The sequence below is a fragment of the Ornithorhynchus anatinus genome, chromosome 1, assembly GCF_004115215.2.
Source record: "Ornithorhynchus anatinus isolate Pmale09 chromosome 1, mOrnAna1.pri.v4, whole genome shotgun sequence".
Lineage (NCBI taxonomy): Eukaryota > Metazoa > Chordata > Mammalia > Monotremata > Ornithorhynchidae > Ornithorhynchus > Ornithorhynchus anatinus.
In genome coordinates this window covers 116,876,329-116,896,023 of record NC_041728.1, presented here as the reverse complement: position 1 = coordinate 116,896,023, position 19,695 = coordinate 116,876,329, and the positions used below count along the sequence as shown (strand labels likewise).

The 19,695-nt window shown below is 41.8% G+C and overlaps 1 protein-coding gene and 1 non-coding gene across 2 annotated transcripts in view; both read left to right on the top strand.

The window, feature by feature from the left end:
• The window catches only part of CLSTN2 (calsyntenin 2), a 586,341-nt gene that overhangs the window by 162,672 nt on the left and 403,974 nt on the right, over positions 1-19,695 (top strand). The gene's annotated exons all lie outside the window — the stretch shown is intronic.
• On the top strand, positions 4,182-4,319 carry LOC114816264. Its single transcript, XR_003764028.1, has one exon. It is a non-coding gene; the product is annotated as a small nucleolar RNA SNORA7 (small nucleolar RNA).

The following is a 19,695-nucleotide window of genomic DNA, read 5'->3' as shown; positions in this document are numbered from 1 at the left end:
CTTGATATATACTGTTGGATGATAGCGATAATAATAACAAAGATAAGATGTGTAAAATAGAACATATTAGCTCCATATACATCATAGATCCAAAAATTTAACACATTTGGAAGAACAAATTTAGTAAAATTGTTTGAAGATTCCAACTGAGTTGGTTTGAGAAAATAATTGCCGGCCCCCTGTGCATTGAAATGTAGTTTTCATCTCATTTCATTAAAACAGCCTCTCCATTATACTTGATTAATTCCCTACATGGCACTGTCATATGTTTTTATTATTGATTTATAACATCCCATAATTAAAATGCAGCCAACAAGAAGCAGGATTATGAATCCTATTTGATTCCATATGTCATCGAATATGCTGTGCATTGCCAGGGGGGGAAAATTAGTTACTTGAAAATGATCACAATATTTCCAGAAGAAAAATACAGACTTGTCTTCATTCATTCCACATAGAAAGATGTACTCGTCAGAATCTTATTTACTGCATGTATTCATGCAGAATAACAGCCTAATGGACTGTTACATGGATTTAGGAAATCTGAAATTCTTATGCCACCCAAAAAGTTTCCCCAAGGCACAGAAATGGTAGTAGTGATAGAAAAAAAAATATTCAGCCTATGTTGTAGGAATCCAGATTGCATTGCCAAAAGCAGAGTAAATATTTGAAAAACAGCATGGTCAAGCGGAAAGACAACAGGCCTGAAAGTCAAAAGAACCTGGGTTCTAATCCAGGCTCCACCACTTGTTTGTTGTATGACTTTGGGCAAATCACTAAACTTATCTGTGCCTGTTACCTCATCTATGAAATGAGGTTGAAGACTGTGAACCCCATGTGGTACATGGTCTGCTTAACTTGTATCTACCTCAACACTTAGTACAGTGCCTGGCACATAATGAGCACTTAAAAAGTACCATTAAAAAAATGTACTACACATCAATTTCAGGAGTTTGTCCTACCTGTTATAAATTGCCTTATTTCAGAATAGCTTGTTCAGGACCCTCTTTACAGCACTGGCCGTTCCATTCATTCAATCCTATCTATTTGTCATCATCCTCAAAATAATAATGATGGCATTTGTTATTAAACACTATGTGCAAAGCACTGTTATAAGTGCTGCGGTAGATACAAGGTAATCAGGTTATCCCACATGGGGCTCATAGTTTTAATCCCCATTTTACAGATGAGGTAATTGAGGCACAGAGAAGTTAAGAGACTTGCCCAAAGTCACACGGCTGAGAAGTGGTGGAGCCGGAATTAGAACCCATGGCCTCTGACTCCCAAGCCCATGTTCTTTCCACCAAGCCATGCTGCTTCAATAATAATGGCATTTGTTAAGCGCTTACTACATGTCAGGCACTGTTCTAAGTGCTGGGGTAGGTATTTAGCACATAATGGCTACAAAGCCATGTACTAAGCACTTAGGAGAGTACAATATAACAAGAGACACATTCCTACCCACAACGAGCTCACAGTCTAGAGGGGGAGACAGACATTAATATAAATAAATAAATAAATAAATAAATAAATAAATAAATAAATAAATAAATAAATAAATAAATAAATAAATTATATATGTGCTGTGGGAAGGGGAGGGAGGATGAATGAAGGAGCAAGTAAGAGTGGCACAGAAGGGAGTGGGAGAAGAGTAAAGAAGGGTTCAGTAAGGAAAGACCTCTTGAAGGAGATGTACCTTCAATAAGATTTTGAGTGGGCATGTCTCTGGGTTGCAAAGATCTCACCAATTTGAGAAGTATAAAAATAATCAAAGTGGATAGCCTGTTTGCTTAATGGCTATTGCCCTTCTAGTCATATTTTCAACCCAAAGAAATGGCAATTAGGGCCTCACTTTCTTCTTCATACTTCAGACTAGTTTGTCTTAAAACTGTAGAGTGAGCTCACGGTTGCAAAGCAGTGGTAGGTGGTGTGCGTTTCTCCGTGCAGACCCTGAAATTGATACAATTAACTGCTCTTGTCCAACAATATTGTTGGCCCTGTCCTGGATCCTGCTACTAATTGGTCTGGACTAGGGCTGGGCACGATTTACTGGGTTGAGCATAGGCCTGGGATTCAGAGGGTGATGGTTTCTAATCCTGCCTCTGCCACTCATCTGCTGTGTGACCATGGGCAAATCACTTTACTTCTCAGTGCCTCAGTTACCTCATCTGTAAAATGAGGATTTTATACTGTGAGCCTGATGTGGGACAGAGACTTTGTCCATCCCCATTTGCTTGTTTCTACCCCAGTGCTTTAAGTGCTTACTGTGTGTCAGGCACTGTACCAAACCACAATTATTATTATTATTATTATCATTATTATTATTGTTATTTTGAAGAGGCCATGGAAACCGGCAGGAACTGTTGGTAGCCAAAGATGAAGTCTGGTAAATTCAAGCTTTTTCCTCTGTCCATTGGGCAATTTGATCAATTCAGGGGTTTCTTGGATAGGCTTTTAGGAGTGACTGACAGGGTGGGCCTCAGACAATTTTGGCAATGTGAATTCACCACAAGGTGATAATTCACCATTTGAAATTATGATTTAGATGTAAAATTTAGTTGGGATTGTCACTGGCAGATGACACAACAGGATATAATTAGTCACGTGTGAGCTATCATGGCTCCTGCCCATTTTCACAGAGAAAAATTAAATGTAGGTGGCCAGGTTGTATTTTAAAATATTTTTCTTCCTGGGAGCAAGTGAGGTGAGTTGAGAGATCAGTCTGTCAGGTCTCTCTATAACCATCTGCAAATTGCTGCTCCAAGGCACAAAGACTTGATCTAGTATCAAAAATCAACCTGCTCCTCTGTAGATAAAGAGTTCTCCTTGCTTACTTTGAGGAGAAACAATAATCCTCATTACCTTTGAAGCCCCATTTTAAAGTTTGATCTCTGCAGTTTCAAAAGGATGTGAGGTAACAGAGCAATGTCCAAAAGAACCATACATGAACAAAGCTATGGAATTTAGTTACACTGTTCCGGATGATAGGGGGCTTTTTAGTCTAGAGATTAGAAGGTTTTGGGGGTGCCATAATTGTGTTCAGGTACATGGTGGGCATTATGGAGACCGAATTGACTGAGCACATTCTATCAACATTCACCTAGACCCAAACGAGGAGAAATTTTACGTTTGAGGGAGTCAATTTGGATAAAGTCAGTCAATCAGTCAATCATATTTATTGAGCATCCACTGTTTTCAGAGCAGTGTACTAAGCTTTTGGGAGAGTACACACTCCCTGCCCCCATCAGTCACTGAGGGAGGCTGTAGAGTCTCCCAGTCTGGTGATTATTAAGGAAAGAAATTTAGTATTTTATATCCTTGAAGTCAGGGGGTTGGACTGGCTGATCTACCCTAGCCCCTTCCAGCTCTCGGATGCTCAGACTTCGTAAACTACTGTGATACTATCTCAGATAAAGCCCTAGAGAAGCGAATTAATGAATCTCCACAACCCCCTGCTCACAGATAATATCTTTCTCAGTGATTCCTAGTGTTATTTATCTGTTTTAATTGCAATCTGGGCAAAGTGTTCAAATGTTAACTCCTGCTGATGACCCCAGTTAATCATTTAGAACAAATAAAGGGTTTGTGGGCTCTTGCAAACATTATTTTTTGTGGGATTTTTTAACATCTGTTTTAATGTATGAAAGCATTTGAGGATTTCAGGCTTATTTTCAAAGAAATGTTCCAGGTACCTTCTGATGATTTGGCCTTTTTTTGTTGTTCTACCTCATAAGAGGTTGCATGAGCATTTTTCCAAATAATTAACTTTTTCACTAATTGACAGGCTTGAGTCGCATCCATTATAACTTTGACAAGAAGGTTAGTCGGTTTTCGAACTCACTTATCTTCAGTCTTTAGACTGTTTTTTTTTAAAAAAATGTTGAATACGAAGTAGTGTGGTTAAGAATTGAGGATGTGTACAGTACTAGACTGTAAGCTCCATGTGGGCAAAGACCATTTCTAGCAACTGTAATGTACTCCCCCAAGTACTTAGTACAGGGCTTGGCACACAGTGATTGCTCAGTAAATGCCACTGATTGATGGATTGATTGACCACCCAGGACCCCAAACTTGTATTTCTTTTGTGAAAATGGGAAGGCAGTACTGAAATGCAGTACCTTACCTTACAGTGGGGAGAAGAGCATCAAGGTAGGCCTTTTGCTCCCATTTATCATTCTAGGCCCCTCTCAGGGTCACACCGGGAGGGTTTCCAGTACTCTACCAGTCTCGGCTGTGGGAGGGAGAGTCAAGCAGAGGCCTACCCATTCCATTCCTAGCTTGGGCAGGGGCTAGCTAGTAGAAGGCAATCTGCTACAAGTCAGAGTCCCCTGTGCTGGGCATTAGCAGCATGGGAGAGAGTAGAGGGCAGAGACTCAAGATTACTACACGGAAGGAAGTAATGGGATAATCACTTCCTCATTTTTACCAAGAATACTCTCTGGATCCACTACCAGAGCGATTGCTGATGGAGGTGGGATATTCTGGGAGAGATTTGTCAGAGGTGTCTCTATGGGTTGGAGATGAATCAATGGCATAATAATATAATAATAATGATAGTATTTGTTAAGCAAGTGCTTTCTATGTGGCAAGCACTGTTCTAAGCACTGGAGTAATAATAATAATAATAATGTTGGTATTTGTTAAGTGCTTACTATGTGCCGAGCACTGTTCTAAGCGCTGAAGTAGACACAGGGGAATCAGGTGGTCCCACGTGGGGCTCACAGTCTTCATCCCCATTTTACAGATGAGGTAACTGAGGCACCAAGAAGTGAAGTGACTTGCCCAAAGTCACACAGCTGACAAGTGGCCGATCCGGGATTCGAACCCATGACCTCTGACTCCAAAGCCCGTGCTCTTTCCACTGAGCCATGCCGCTTCTCAGTAGTTACAGGTTAATCAGGTTGTCCCATGTGGGGCTCACAGTCTTAATCCCCATTTTATAGATGATGTAACAGAGGCACAGAGAAGTGAAGTGACTTGCCCAAAATCACACAGCTGACACATGGCAGAGCAGGGATTAGATCCCATAAACTCTGACTCCCAAGCCCATGCTAAGGCCACTAAGCCACACTGCTTCTCTAAGACAGAGACAAGACACAAGACAAGGAAAATCATTCTAGGGAATTAGGAATAATTGCGGTATTTATTAAGGGACACTACACAGCAACTACTATGCTAAGTAGGTATTATCAAAATAATTTATTAATTATCTATTGATTATCTATCTATTGATGCTAATGTCAGTCTCCCCACTCTAGACTGTGGTGGGCTGGGAATGTGTCTATCAAATCTTGTATTGTAAACTCCCAGGTTCTTAGTACAGTGCTCAGAGGCACACAGTAAGCACTCAGTAAATACCATTGATGATGATGATCTTGTCAGAAAAGACACAATTTCTGTCCCATATATGGATTATGGTCTAGAGAAAATTATGTTTGTGACCTTCTTGAAAATAAAAAGCATGCTTTTTGGCTATTTTAATGCGCAGAAATAGTGACCTATTGTCCTCTTTTTGAAGTCAACCTCTTCAGTCTGCTATGGAACAAATCTGCTGTGGTTTGGAATGATGCATGCATTGGACTGATGCACATGGACAGATCTCACTGTGCCCTGAGGTTTTACCAGTGAGTGATGCAATCAGCTCCCAAGAGAAGCCAGAGCGCACCACATCAAGGTGGTCAGAAGTTTTTTTATCACTTTTCTTTGGTCACTCTTGACTTTCCACAGCTTGGGAAAATAAAATGAAAGTCTTTTCTTTAGGATAGTGTATCTTTTCACAGGCTTTGAAGAACCTCTCTCCCTTTGGATATCCATAAATTTTCAGAGCACCTCTATCTTAACCTTTGAGAATTAGGTTTTCTGAGGTCTCAATGCTCTCCTGATAGTTGAAAACAATCCTTCCACATCCCAGTCCTTCATTAAAGCCTTTGCTTCCTTTTTCATGACTTTGCTTGACTCCCTTAAACTCTCTAAAGTTGGATTGAAGCTTTCCGATTTTCACATCTGGCCTCTGACAAGAACAAAAAACCCATAGTGAGAATTAGGGGCTGGAAATATGTTCTTGATTACATGGCACTCACCAGTGTTGCAAGTTTTAGGAAAGATTTGAAGACATTAAAAAAGAACCAAGATCTAACTTATTCATTCAATTCATTCATTCATTCAGTAGTATTTATTGAGTGCTTACTATGTGCAGAGCACTGTACAAAGCACTTGGAATGTACAATTCAGCAACAGATAGAGACAATCCCTGCCCAACTACGGGCTCACAGTCTAATCGGGGGAGACAGATGGCAGAGCAAAACAGAATGAAACAAAAACTAGGCAACATTATCATGATAAATAGAATCAAGGGGATGTACACCTCATTAACAAAATAAATAGGGTAATAATATATACAAATGAGCACAGTGATGAAGGGAGGGGAAGGGGAGAAGTGGGGGAGCAGAGGGTGGAGGGGGAGCAGAGGGAAAAGGGGGGAGCTCAGTCTGAGAAGGCCTATTGGAGGAGGTGAGCTCTCAGTAGGGCTTTTAAGAGGGGAAGAGAGTTTGGTGGAGGTGAGGAGAGAGGGCATTCCAGGACAGCGGTAGAACGTGGGCCAGAGGTTGACGGCGGGATAGGCGAGAATGGCGCTCGGTGAGGAGATGAGCGACAGAGGAGCGGAGTGTACAGGGTGGGCGATAGAAAGAAAGAAGGGAGGTGAGGTAGGAGGGGGCAAGTTGATGGACAGCTTTGAAGCCAAGCAAGAGTAAGGAGTTATTGCTTCTTGCGAAGGTTGATAGACAACTATTGGAGGTTTTTGAGGAGGGAAGTGACATGCCCAGATGTTTCTGTAGAAAGATAATCCGAACAGTGGAGTGAAGTATAGACTGAAGTGAGGAGAGACAGAAGGATGGGAGATCAGAGAGGAGGTTGATGCAATAATCCAGTTGGGATATTATGATAGATTGTACTGGCAAGGTAGCACTTTAGATGGACAGGAAAGGGTGGATCTTGGTGATGTTGTGAAGGTGAGACCAGCAGGCGTTGGTGATGGGTTGTATGTGTGGGGTGAATGACAGAGCAAAGTCAAGGATGACACCAGGGTTATGGGCTTGTGAGATGGGAAGGATGGTAATGCCCTCCACAGTGATGGGAAAGTCAGGGAGAGGACAGAGTTTGGGAGGGAACATAAGATGCTCCATCTTGGTCATGTTGAGTTATAGGTGGCAGGCAGACATCCAGGTGGAAACGTCCTGGAGGCAGGAGGAGATACGAGCCTGAAGGGAGGAGGAGAGAACAGGGGAGGAGATGTATAATTGGGTGTCAAATAATAATTATGGTATTTGTTAAACGCTTACTATGTGCCAAGCGCTGTTCTAAGCGCTGGGGTAGATACGAGGTAATCAGGTTATCTCATGTGGAGCTCACAGTCTTAATCCCCATTTTACAGATAAGGGAACTGAGGCATATAGAAGTGAAGTGACTTGCCCAGAGTCACACAGCTGACCAGTGCCAGAGCCGGGATTCGAACCCATGACCTCTGACTCCCAAGCCCAAGCTCTTTCCACTGAGCCACGCGGCTTCTCAAAAGCTTAGCTTTTTGGGGGTCCACAAATGGTTAAAAAATAAACATATTCTAGATGAAAGAGGTGTCTCACTCTATTTCCCCATTTACTGCCTTTTCTACACTTCCTCATCATGTTAATAGTGCTTTTTATTAAGAATTTACTATTCTCTGAGCACTGTACTCCCTCTCAGGGTTGCACCTGGACAGTTTTCAGTAATCTACCAGTCTTGACTTCAGGATGGAGAGTCAAGCAGAGGCCTACCCATTCCTATCTTGGACAGTGGCTAGTGTGTGGAAGGCAATTGGCTACCAAACTACCCTGTGCTGGACAGCAGGGTCATGGGAGAGAGTCAAGGGCAGAGACTTGTTTACTGCATGGAAGGCAGCAATGGTAAACCACTTCCATATTTTTATCAAGAAAACTCTATGGATATGCTTCCAGAATGATTGCAGATGAAAGTGAGGTGTTCTGGGAGAGGTGTGTCTATGCTGTCACTGTGGGTCCGACCCGATTCGACAGCATAAGAAAACCACAACAAGCATTGTATAATGCAATGAGGTCAATACAAGAGAAGACTGTGAGCCCATTGTTGGGCAGCTATTGTCTCTATCTGTTGCCGAATTGTACATTCCAAGCACTTAGTAGAGTGTTCTACATGCAGTAAGTGCTCAACAAATACTATTGAATGAATGAGGTAGGTCAGACACAATCTCTGTTCCACATGAGATCCTCAGTCTAAGTAAGATGTAGACTGTTACTGAATTCCCAAATCAATCAGTCAATCAGTGGTATTTATTGAATGCTTACTGTGTGCAGAGAACTGTAGTAAGTGCTTGGGAGAGTACAACAGAGGTGGTCGACACACTTCCTGCCTAAAAGGAGCCTACAGTCTGGAGGCATAGACAGATATTAAACAAATTATAATATGTACATATAATAATGCTGTATTTGTTAAGCGCTTACTATGTGCAGAGCACTGTTCTCAGCGCTGGGGGAGATACAGGGTAATCAGGTTGTCCCACTTGAGACTCACAGTTAATCCCCATTTTACAGATGAGATAACTGAGGCACAGAGAAGTTAAGTGACTTGCCCACGGTCACACAGCTGATGAGTGGCAGAGCCAGGAATCGAACCCATGATCTCTGGCTCCCAAGCCCAGGCTCTTTCCACTGAGCCACGCTGCTTCATATGTGCTGTGTGGAGCTTTACTGTGTGTCAGGCACTCTATTATGTGCTGGGGTAGATACAAGTTAATCAGGTTGGAAACAGTTCCCATCCCACATGGATTTACAGCCTCACCCCCATTTTATAGATGAGGTAACTGAGGCCCAGAGAAGTTAGGTGAGTTGTCCAACTCACTGGGTTTATATCAAGTGCTCAAAGGTGCAGTTCTAAGTGTACCATTCCAAGTTTATAGGTGACTTGGATAGGAGAGGTGAAGGGGAAATGAGGGCTTAATCAGGGAAGGCTTATGTGACCTTAGGGGGGCTTGGAAGGTGGTGAGAGTGGTAGTTCAACAAATATGAAGGTGGAGGAACTTCAGGCCAAAGGGATGATGTGGGCAAGGGCTTGGCAACAACACAGATGAGACTAAGGTACAGAAAGTATTTGGGTATTAGAGAACTAAAGTATGCAAGCTTAGGTACAGCAAGAAATCAGTGAGTTAAGGTAGGCGGGGGAGGAAGCCTAGTGTAAAAAGTAATAATAATAATAATAATGTTGCTATTTGTTAAGCGCTTACTATGTGCCAAGCACTGTTCTAAGCGCTGGGGTAGACACAGGGGAATCAGGTTGTCCCACGTGGGGCTCAAAGTCTCAATCCCCATTTTACAGATGAGGTAACTGAGGCCCAGAGAAGTGAAGTGACTCGCCCATAGTCACACAGCTGACAAGTGGCAGAGCTGGGATTCGAACTCATGACCTCTGACTCCCAAGCCCGGGTTCTTTCCACTGAGCCACGCTCTGCCTTGGATTCAGAGATCTGGAATCTAATCCCAGCTCCACTGCTTACCTGCTGTGTGAACTTTGGGCAACTCACTTATCTTCTCTGTGCCTTAGTTACCTCATCTATAAAATGGGAGTTAAAACTGTAAGTCCACCTGGGACAGGAACTGTGTCCAACCTGACTACCTTGTATTTACCCCAGCACATAATACAGTGGCTGACACACAGTAAGAACTTAACAGAAAAACATAAAAATGTTCCTGATTGAGTGTCTTAGAGCTGTTGGTGAGGAATTTGTTTGATGTGGAGGTGGAAGGACAGCCACTGTAGGTTCTTGAGGAGTGGGGAGATGTGGACTGTATTTCTTTTTAGCCACTTGTCTGCTGTGTGACCTTGGGGAAGCCACTTAACTTCTCTGTGTCTGAGTTACCTCATCTGTAAAATGGGGATTAAGACCGTGAGCCCCAGATAGGACAACCTGATAACCTTGTTTCAATACCAGCGCTTAGAACAGTGCTTGGCACATAGTAATTGCTTAACAAATCCATAATTATTATTATAGAAAAATAATGATCTAGGCAGCTGAGCCAAGTAAGGACTGGAGTGGAGTGAAACAGGAGGCCAGGAGGAGACTGATAGAGTAGTCAAGTCAGGATACAATAAGTGCTTGGATTAGCAAGGTAAGAATTTGAGTTGAATTGAAAGGGTGGATGTTAGGAATGTCATGAAGGTAGAACTGACAGGCTTTAGCGGTAGATTGAATATTGGGATTGGATGAGAGAAGTAAAAAGAGGATGATGCCAAGGTTATGGGCTTGTGAGATAAGGAAGGTAATAATGTTGTCTTCATTCATTCATTCATTCATTCATTCATTCAATTCATTCAATCGTATTTATCGAGAACTTACTGTGTGCAAAGCACTGTACTAAGAGCTTGGGAAAGTACAATACAGCAATAAAGAGAGACAATCCCTGCCCACAATGAGCTCAAAGTCTTGTGGGGGCGGGGGCAGATATAAATACAAATAATAATAATAATGTTGGTATTTGTTAAGCACTTACTATGTGCAGAGCACTGTTCTAAGCGCTGGGGTAGATACAGGGTAATCAGGTTGTCCCACATGAAGCTCACAGTCTTAATCCCTATTTTACAGATGAAGGAACTGAGGCCCAGAGAAGTGAAGTGACTTGCCCACAGTCACACAGCTGACAAGTGGCAGAGCTGGGATACGAACCCATGATCTCTGACTCCCAAGCCCGTGCTCTTTCCACTGAGCCACGCTGCTTTAGACAGCAATATAAATAAATAAAATTACAGCTATATACATAAGTAATGTGTTGGGGGGTGGTGGAGAAGAGATTAGGGAGCTAGTCAAGGTGACGCAGAAGGGAGTAAGAGATGAGGAAAAGTGGGGCTTAGTCTGGGAAGCCTTTCAGAGGAGATGTGCTTTCAGTAAGGCTTTGAAGGGGAAGAGAGTAATTTTCTGTCACATTTGAGGAGGGACGGTGTTTCAAGCCAGAGGTAGGACGTGGGCCAGGAGTATATTTATTGCCATTGTTCTTGTCTGTCTGTCTCCCCCGATTAAGCCCATCAAACGGCAGGGACTGTCTCTATCCATTGCCGACTTGTTCATTCCAAGTGCTTAGTACAGTGCTCTGCACATAGTAAACGCTCAATAAATACTATTGAATTGAATGAATGAATAGGCAGAGAGACAGAAGAGATCAAGGCACAGTGAGAAGGATTCACACAGGAAGAGGATAGGGTTTGAGTTTAAAGATGAAAAGTTAAGAAATTAGGGCACTGAGAAGTTATTGCCAATGTCACTCAGCTCAGAGGAAAGAGCATGAGCTTGGGAGCAAGTCACTTAACTTCTCTGGGCCTCAGTTCCCTCATCTGTAAAATGGGGATTAAGACTGTGAGCCTCACATGGGACAACCTGATTACCCTGTATCTACCCCAGCACTTAGAACAGTGCTCTGCACATAGTAAGTGCTTAACAAATACCAACATTACTATTCAAGTGGCAGAGTAGGATTAGAAGCCAGGTCGTTTGACTCACAGGTCCACTTTCTTTCCAATGAACCATACTGCTAAGCAGTTAAATACTACCAAACCCACCCTCCCATAGCATCTAAATATATATCTTGAATAACCCATCTGTAATTTATTTTAGTGTCTGTGTCCCCCGGCCCCCAGATTATAAACTCTTTGAAGGTAGGGATTATGGCTACCAAGTTTATTGAACTCTCCTAGCTGCTTATTGTAGGATGCTGAACAGAGTAAACACTCAATAAATACTATTGATTAATAAAGAACTTATGATAACCAGGCATGAGGAAACCTTTAGCACCAACCTCAGAATTTAAACTTAAACCAGCACATATCCTTGCGGTTTTATTAAGTCGACAAGTAAAAACAATTGCCGGGTACATAAGAAATGCCACCATCAGTCATTGTTACAGGAAAAAAATACAGGTTTAGTTGTTTTTCTGAGTAAGGGTAGGGCCACGGAAAAGAACATAACCCCTCTCCACCTATATGATAAGTAATAGGAAATAAAAACTAGACCCTAGAAACTACACACAGGGCTTTTGAAGCTGGTGTGCACACGAGAGTGTTTTGAATGGTTTAGCCAGTCAATGCTGACTTCAGAACAGATTATGAAGCATTTGTAACAGTATGGAAAGGATTGAGGAAGACTTGTGGAGGTAGACAATTTCTGTTTGGCAGTTGGCTTTCAAAGAAGAAGTGGGTGTAGTTTTATATCATTTAAGGAAGGCTGGAAAGAGGATATTCAATAAAAACTTGAAGATAAGTTAAATGCTAAAGGGGAAAAAGATAATCTGCTTTATCTTTCACTCTCATAAAAAGTAATTTTCTATCAAGGGAAAATGAGGCTTTCTGTGATACATGATTTAACTTTATTCATTCAATTCAATTAGTATTTATTATCTGACTATTATTTGTAAAGCTCTGATGCTAAGTCAAATATATGGTCCCCACCCATGAGAAGCTTACTGTTTTTTTTTAAATTCAGCAATCCTTACTCTACAAATGAATAAAATTGAAGGAAAGAGAAATAAATAAGCACTTGACATGTCATGGGTGCTCTGAAAATATATATTGACTGATCAACAACATTGTAGGTAAGGAATGTGCCTAGCAACTCTGTTGTATTGTACTCTCTCAAGTGCTTAGTATAGTGCTCTGCACACAGTTAAGCACTCTATAAATACCATTGATTTAGTAGAAGAGATTGATAATTATAGTCAGCTAACTAACCAGGCAAATAGAAGGAAATTAATTTTGAAAGTGCTATTAATGAAGATTAGGACTGTGAGCCTTACGTGGGTCATGTATGATCTCCATCCTGATTATCTTGTATCTATCCCTCTGCTTAGTACAGTGTCAGAGACATTCATTCATTCATTTATTCAATCGTATTTATTGAGTGCTTACTGTGTGCAGAGCACTGTACTAAGTGTTTGGAATGCACAATTTAGCAACAGAGATGATCCCTGCCCAACAACAGGTTCACAGTCTAAGAGATGGGCTCACAGTTTAAAAGACACAAATTACGCAGTTACCAAATAACCTAAAAATGCCATTATATACATAGGTGCTGTGGGGCTGTGCATGGGGTGAAAAAAGTATACAACTCCAAGGGTAAGGGCAACACTGAATACATTATTTTATGGTTCATATGTTGGTCCGTGTTCTGTGTCCACTTGGGGTCATGACGTGTGGATGGATTTATGGATGTCCTTGTCCTACTCCTCTGTGCTTGTGCTATTTCTCATAACTTCCCTATGGTAAGCATGTTCAAGCTTCATATTTCAACTTTATTCTGTCTCCCTTGACTTATGCCTTTTAACTTCCTATTATAATAATAATATAATGTTTTTAAGCACTTATTATGTGCCAAGCACTGTTCTAAGCACTGGGGTAGATGCAAGGTAATCAATTTGTCACATGAGGGGCTCACAGTCTTTATCCCCATTTTTACAGATGGAGGTAACTGAGGCACAGGGAAGTTAAGTGATTTGACCAAAGTCACACAGCTGACACATGGGGGAGCAGGGATTAGAACCCACAATCTCTGACACCAAAGCCCGTGCTCTTTCTGCTAAGCAATACTGCTTCTCTAAGCTAGATCCCTTATCTCCTTTTGCCACCATGAGTTTGCCACACCCTCTTCTCCACAGTCCCTTTCTCATCCTCAGTGGGCACCCTTTTATTCCCCAAATAAATCATAAGAATAATGCTATTCATTTAGCTATGTTCCAAACCCTGTGCTAAATCCTCAGGTAGAGAAAAGACATTCAGATTAGGTGCAATCCCTGTTCCCCTCTAGGATGACAATCTAAGAGATGGGGAGAACAGGTATTTTATCACCATTTTTTCTAATGAGGAAACTGAGGCACAGAGTGTTTGATGACTTGAATGAGATCATAGCGTGGGCAAGCAGTGGAGCCAGCACTAGAAACTCTAGGCTCCTGATTTTATCTCTTGGGCTCGTTCTACTAAGCCGGGTTGCCTCCTAAATAGGCAGCTGATATGTGAAGTTGGTACCTGCAACAACACATTTGCGGTGACTGAGCTCTGCGTGAAACATCATCATTTCTGCTTCTACTTGTTAGCTGTGCTAGCATCCCCAGTCTGTGTTTATGAGCTATTTAATTGAAAAAAGATGGGTTTATGGGAGCAAAAAAAGATGAATAATTGTGTTCATTTGATTCACTTTGGATTGAGCTCGTTTTCTGCTTCCTTGCTATTAATGAAAAGGAATCCAATTTGTTCTACATGGTAAGATATGTAATTTAGATACTTATTAATTCAGGGTTCCTGTGGCATCCTTTCAGGAATGTGATCTTAAAAGTGTTTATTTTCTAAGAGCAAACCTTTGCTGCAAACAAGCAAAGCATTTGTGGCCAATGCATGACTGCAGAGCACACTCTTTGTAGGTGTGATTTTAAACTATGCATGAAATGATATTAGGTAATCAAGAGCTGTAATGGCAATATATCAGGCATTTTACATTAAACCTTCCTCCAGTTCAAAAGAAAGAATGGGTTTTTTTTAAAGTGTTCAAGGAAGTGCACTTAGGTGGGAATATGCTATAAGTAGAAATCCACTTAGGCTGCAGGTGTTTCAATTTATCACTCAGATCCTGTTGGTGATTTAAAGAAACAAGATATCTGAGGAAATTGACCTGTGCTCCCACACAGCCCTAAGAGATGACTGTGTTCTTGTCCAGTGACTTGTGAGAAACTCATCTTGTGGTAAATAAAGCAATTTCACAGCAGAAGAACACATGATATGGACATGGAAGAATGTCAAAATAGGAAAGGTTCAATGTTGAATGGCTGCCATGGAGTCAGTAGGCCTCTTCTCCCAAATGTACAGTCAAATACTCAGTGTCCTTTGAGAAGATCCTCTATAGAGCTTCACTCTGAATGTCTTCTACCATTTTAGGTTCTCATTCATTCAAATTAATGTAAAAAGCCTCATATACAATTTTCTCCATGAACAAATGAGGAAAGTTGATATGCGGTGTTCTGCAGAAACTTCCAATATTTTAAAACAATTATTTTTGCCTGAATTAATGAGTTCTCCTTTTTGGAGTGGGTGGGGTTGTCCAAGAGTAACTGAGGGATAAATTAACCTACTTGGATGAAAATAAAAATTGATCTGAACTCATTCAATTATTCTGAACGTTTTCAATTATTTTCACAGTTTTACATCTTTTCAGTGCTCAAATCTCCCCATTTCAGGTTCCTTCTGGCAGGAAAGCCAACTTCTACAAGATTATAAGTGGACAGATGCAGTTTTAATTATCTAAATTTCCCATTCTGTATTTCAGAATCCTGAATTCTGGATTGTTAAAATGAATGATTGTCATTAGTAGTCCCAATCACTATAGCCAGGTGCATGTACCATCACTGATTAGCCATAAGAATCTTCTGACTTCAGAGGTATGAAGATCCTCAGGGGAACATCCTAGAATCGTTCATTCATTCAAGAGTGTTTATTGAGCGCTTACTTGATGTTACCTTAGGAGAGTTGAGACATATTTCTATCTGAAGGCAAAATTCCACATCAACCCTGGTGGAAATCACACCTTCTTGAAGTAATTAACATTCAGGCATACACATAGTGGATTTTCCAGAGAAGTTGCTCCATCCTGTCTTTCCTAATCTACCTTGTCTTTTACCTTTTTTTTTTTAATAGCATTTGTTAAGCACTTACTGTGAGCCAGGCACTGTACTTATCACTAGGCAGGACTTTATTATGATGATGATAATAACGATGATGACAATAATCATAATTGTAGTATTTATTAAGTCCTTACTCTGTGCCAAACACTCTACTAAGCTCTGGGATAGATACAAGTCAATCAGATTGTGCACAATCCCAGTTCCATAAGGGGTTCACCATCTAAGCAGAAGAAAGAACATATATTAAATTCCAATTTTGCAGATGAGGAAACAGGTACAGATAAGTGAAGAAACTTGCTCAAGGTCATAGAGCAGACACATGGTGGAGTTGGGATTAGAACCCTAGTCCTCTGACTCACAGATCTATGCTCTTTCCTCTAGGCCATGCTCCTCTAGGCTGTAAATTCATTGTGGGCAGAGAATGTGTCTTCAAGCTCTCTTGCCTTGAATAAATGAATATGGTTGATTGATTGCTTTTAGATCATCCGTTTCATCTTGGTGAACCCCACAGTTTCTTCATCTGACACCTCCTGGACATGACGTCCAGACATTTCCAGCTTCTGGGGTTTCAGGTCAGAAGGCCAGGGCTGGGTTGGGTGGAACAGAAGCGAGCAGGTAGCAGAGGAGGAGGGTACTCAGTGAATAATAGTAATAATAATAATGGTATTTGCTAATCCCTTACTATGTGCCAAGAACTGTTCTAAGGCCTGGGGTAGATACAAGGTAATTAAATTGTCCCATGTGGGCTCATAGTCTTCATCTCCATTTTACAGATGAGGTAACGGAGGCATAGAGAAGTTAAGTGACTTGCCCAAGGTCACACAGCAGACAGGTGGTGGAGCTGGGATTAGAACCCACTTCCTCTTACTCCCAAGTCCGTTCCCTTGTCACTAAGTCACGTGGCTTCTCAGTGTGAAGAAGATTCACACAGGAGTGAAAGGAAACAATAAGGTCATAACCGAAGCTCCAAGACTTCTCATGTGTTTCTCCAGGGACAAAGCGTAACATGAGGAAGTCAGGGGATGGGCAGGATTATCTCAGGAGCAAAAATAATAGGGAAAAGGGGGATTTGGGGAGCTGAGAACCCTGGCCTAATCAATAGATCATGGTCCTGGGAGTCAGAAGGACCTGGGTTCTAATCCCAACTCCTCCACTTGTCTGCTGGGTGAACTTGGGCAAGTCAGTTCATATCTCTGGGCCTCATTTACCTCATCTGTAAATGGAGATTGAGACTGTGTGCCCCATGGGGGACAAGGACTGTGTCCCACCCTTTGCTTGTATCCACCACAGTGCTAAGTACAGTGACTGGCAAATAGTAAGCACTTAACAAATATCACAATAATTATTATTATGAGGTAGGAGGCTCTGGACAGACACTTAGAACCCCAGCCTCACCTCCTGGGGAACCCCTGCTACCCATTGGCATCTGTGTCGATCTATGTGCAGTTGGAAATCTTTGGTAAATGATCTTCCAGAATGGGAGAGAAGCAAAATATGTTGCTTCAAGGACCATTTTCCAAATCTCCCACCAATAATGCAAGGAGAGGTTTCCAAATACTTCTAAATGCATTTGAATTTCGAGAGCTGAACTGCCCTTTTGGTAATTTTATTTTTAGTGGAAATACTTCTGTGGAATGTTCATCACTTTTACTCGTAAAGATTTTTTCAGACTCACATTGCACAGTAATGGGAAAGTAATTGGTTAACAATGGAGTGTAACCTTTCGCAACTCACTGAGTGATAGACATGTGAGACCCACAGGAGTGGAAAACTAAAATCAAATATCTGTCATCTGAAGAAGCGAAGTGTCCCTGGGAGGCTTGGGAAGTTAACTTACTGCTCTCTCTCTGGTCTCACACGGAGAAATGGGGCCAAGCCGAGGAAATAGAATAGTAAAAAGCTCAGACCCAATGTATAAGTGTACTGCTGAGGCATCAAATGTCCCATACAGAGGGTAAAGGGAAACACTCTCTCCCCTCTGTCACATTCTTCTAAAGGGCGATATTTCTCTCAGCCAGTTTTCATCAGGGTGTGTTTTTTTTTTTAATGGCCTTGAAAATGAAATCTGTTTCTTGAGAAAGAAATTCTGCAGTATCAAAAAGGAAGGCAGGGAAGAAAAGTATAAGAAGCAGGAAGTTTCTATGCAATAAAAATATATCAGGCACTTTGTTTTTTGTTTGTGGTTATTGTTTAATTAAAGGCCATAACTATCCTGGTGAATTTGGTTTTCCATGTTCCCAGAGAACAGAATCGAGATTTCAAATAACCTTAATTTTGTGCATGGGATTAGTAGTGCTAAGGAAAAGAATGACTGAGAAGGCCTTTTTAAGAGCATGAATTTGGAAAGGACCCTGCATCAGTTCTAGTCCAAATCCCCAGTCAGTCTAGTGAAAAAAGCATGGCATTGGGAGTTTGGGGATATGGGTTTATGGCCTGAATCTGTCACTTGCCTACTGTGTGATGTAGGCTAGTCACTTAATCTCCCTTTGCCTCAGTTTCCTCATCTGTATAATAGAGATAAAATACCTGTTCTAATAATAATAATAATTATGGTATTTATTAAGTACTTACTATGTGCCAGACACTGTACTAACCGCTGGAGTGTATACAAGCAAATTGGGTTGGACACAGTCCCTGTCCCACGGGGGGCTCATACTCAATCCCCATTTTACAGATGAGGGAACTGAGGCACAGATAAGTTAAATGAGTTGTCCAAGGTCACATAGCAGACAAGTGGCGGAGCTGAGATTAGAACTCATGACCTTCTGACTCCCAGGACCATACTCTATCCACTACGCCATGCTGCTTCATCTATGTCCTCCTTAGACTTTAAGAACTTGGAAGGACAGAGACTGTTTCCAATCTGATTATCTTGTATGTCTTCCAGGGCTTAACACAGTGCTTGGCACATAGTGCTTAATAAATCCCACCATTACTGTCATTATAACTAATCAGTGAAAGCATAAAGCTCTTTTCAAAGTCTAAGAAGGAGGAAGAGCAATTCTTTTACCCCTATTATTCTCAGCCATCTATGTCCAGGTCTGTTTGAAAAAACTGAGTTTTCTGGAGTTATTGTGTTCAGCAGAAACTATTATTCCCCTCTAATTATTTGTAGCAGTCTCTGAGTCCTGTAGACAGGGATGCAATCATGAAGACATGGGCCAGTATTCATTATGTTCTTTTTTAAGCATTTACTATGTGTCAAGCACTCTTCTAAGTGCTGGGGTAGATACAAGCTAATGAGGTCACAGTCCCTGTGCCACAGGGGGCTCACACTCCATAGAGAAGGGAAAACAAGTATTGAATCCCCATTTTACATTGGAGGAAACAGAGGCAAGTTAAGTGACTTGCCCAAGATCACAGAGCGGATGTGGGCGGGGCCAGAATTTGAACCCATGACCCTCTGACTCCCAGGCCTGAGCTCCATAAACTAGGCCATACTGCTTCTCAATTAGGCCACACTGCCTCTTCTACTAGGCCATCCTGCTGCAGGCTAGTAGCAAGGTAGGAGGAAGGGAGAAGCCCAGAGTGTCCTGAACCTTCGAGCAGTAACTGTCAGTCATGCTTTCCTAAGGTCATGGAGGGAACCATTAGCAAGCCATCCATGGCAAGGTTGAATAGGTGCTCAAGCCAAAGGTCATGACCAAAACTGAGCTCCTCATCTTCCCTCCCAAGCCCGGTCCTCTCCCAGAATTCCTTATTACCGTGGATGGTACCACCATCCTTCCCGTCTCTCAGGCCCGCAACCTTGGTGTCATCTTTGACTCATCTTTCTCATTCACCCCACACATCCGATCCGTTACCAAGACCTGCCGGTCTCACCTTTATGATATCGCCAAGATCCGCCCTTTCCTCTCCACCCAAACGGCTACCTTACTGCTACAGGTTCTCATAATATCCCGGCTAGACTTACTGTGTCAGCCTTCTCTCTGATCACCCTTCCTCCTCTCTCACCCCGCTCCAGTCTATTCTTCACTCC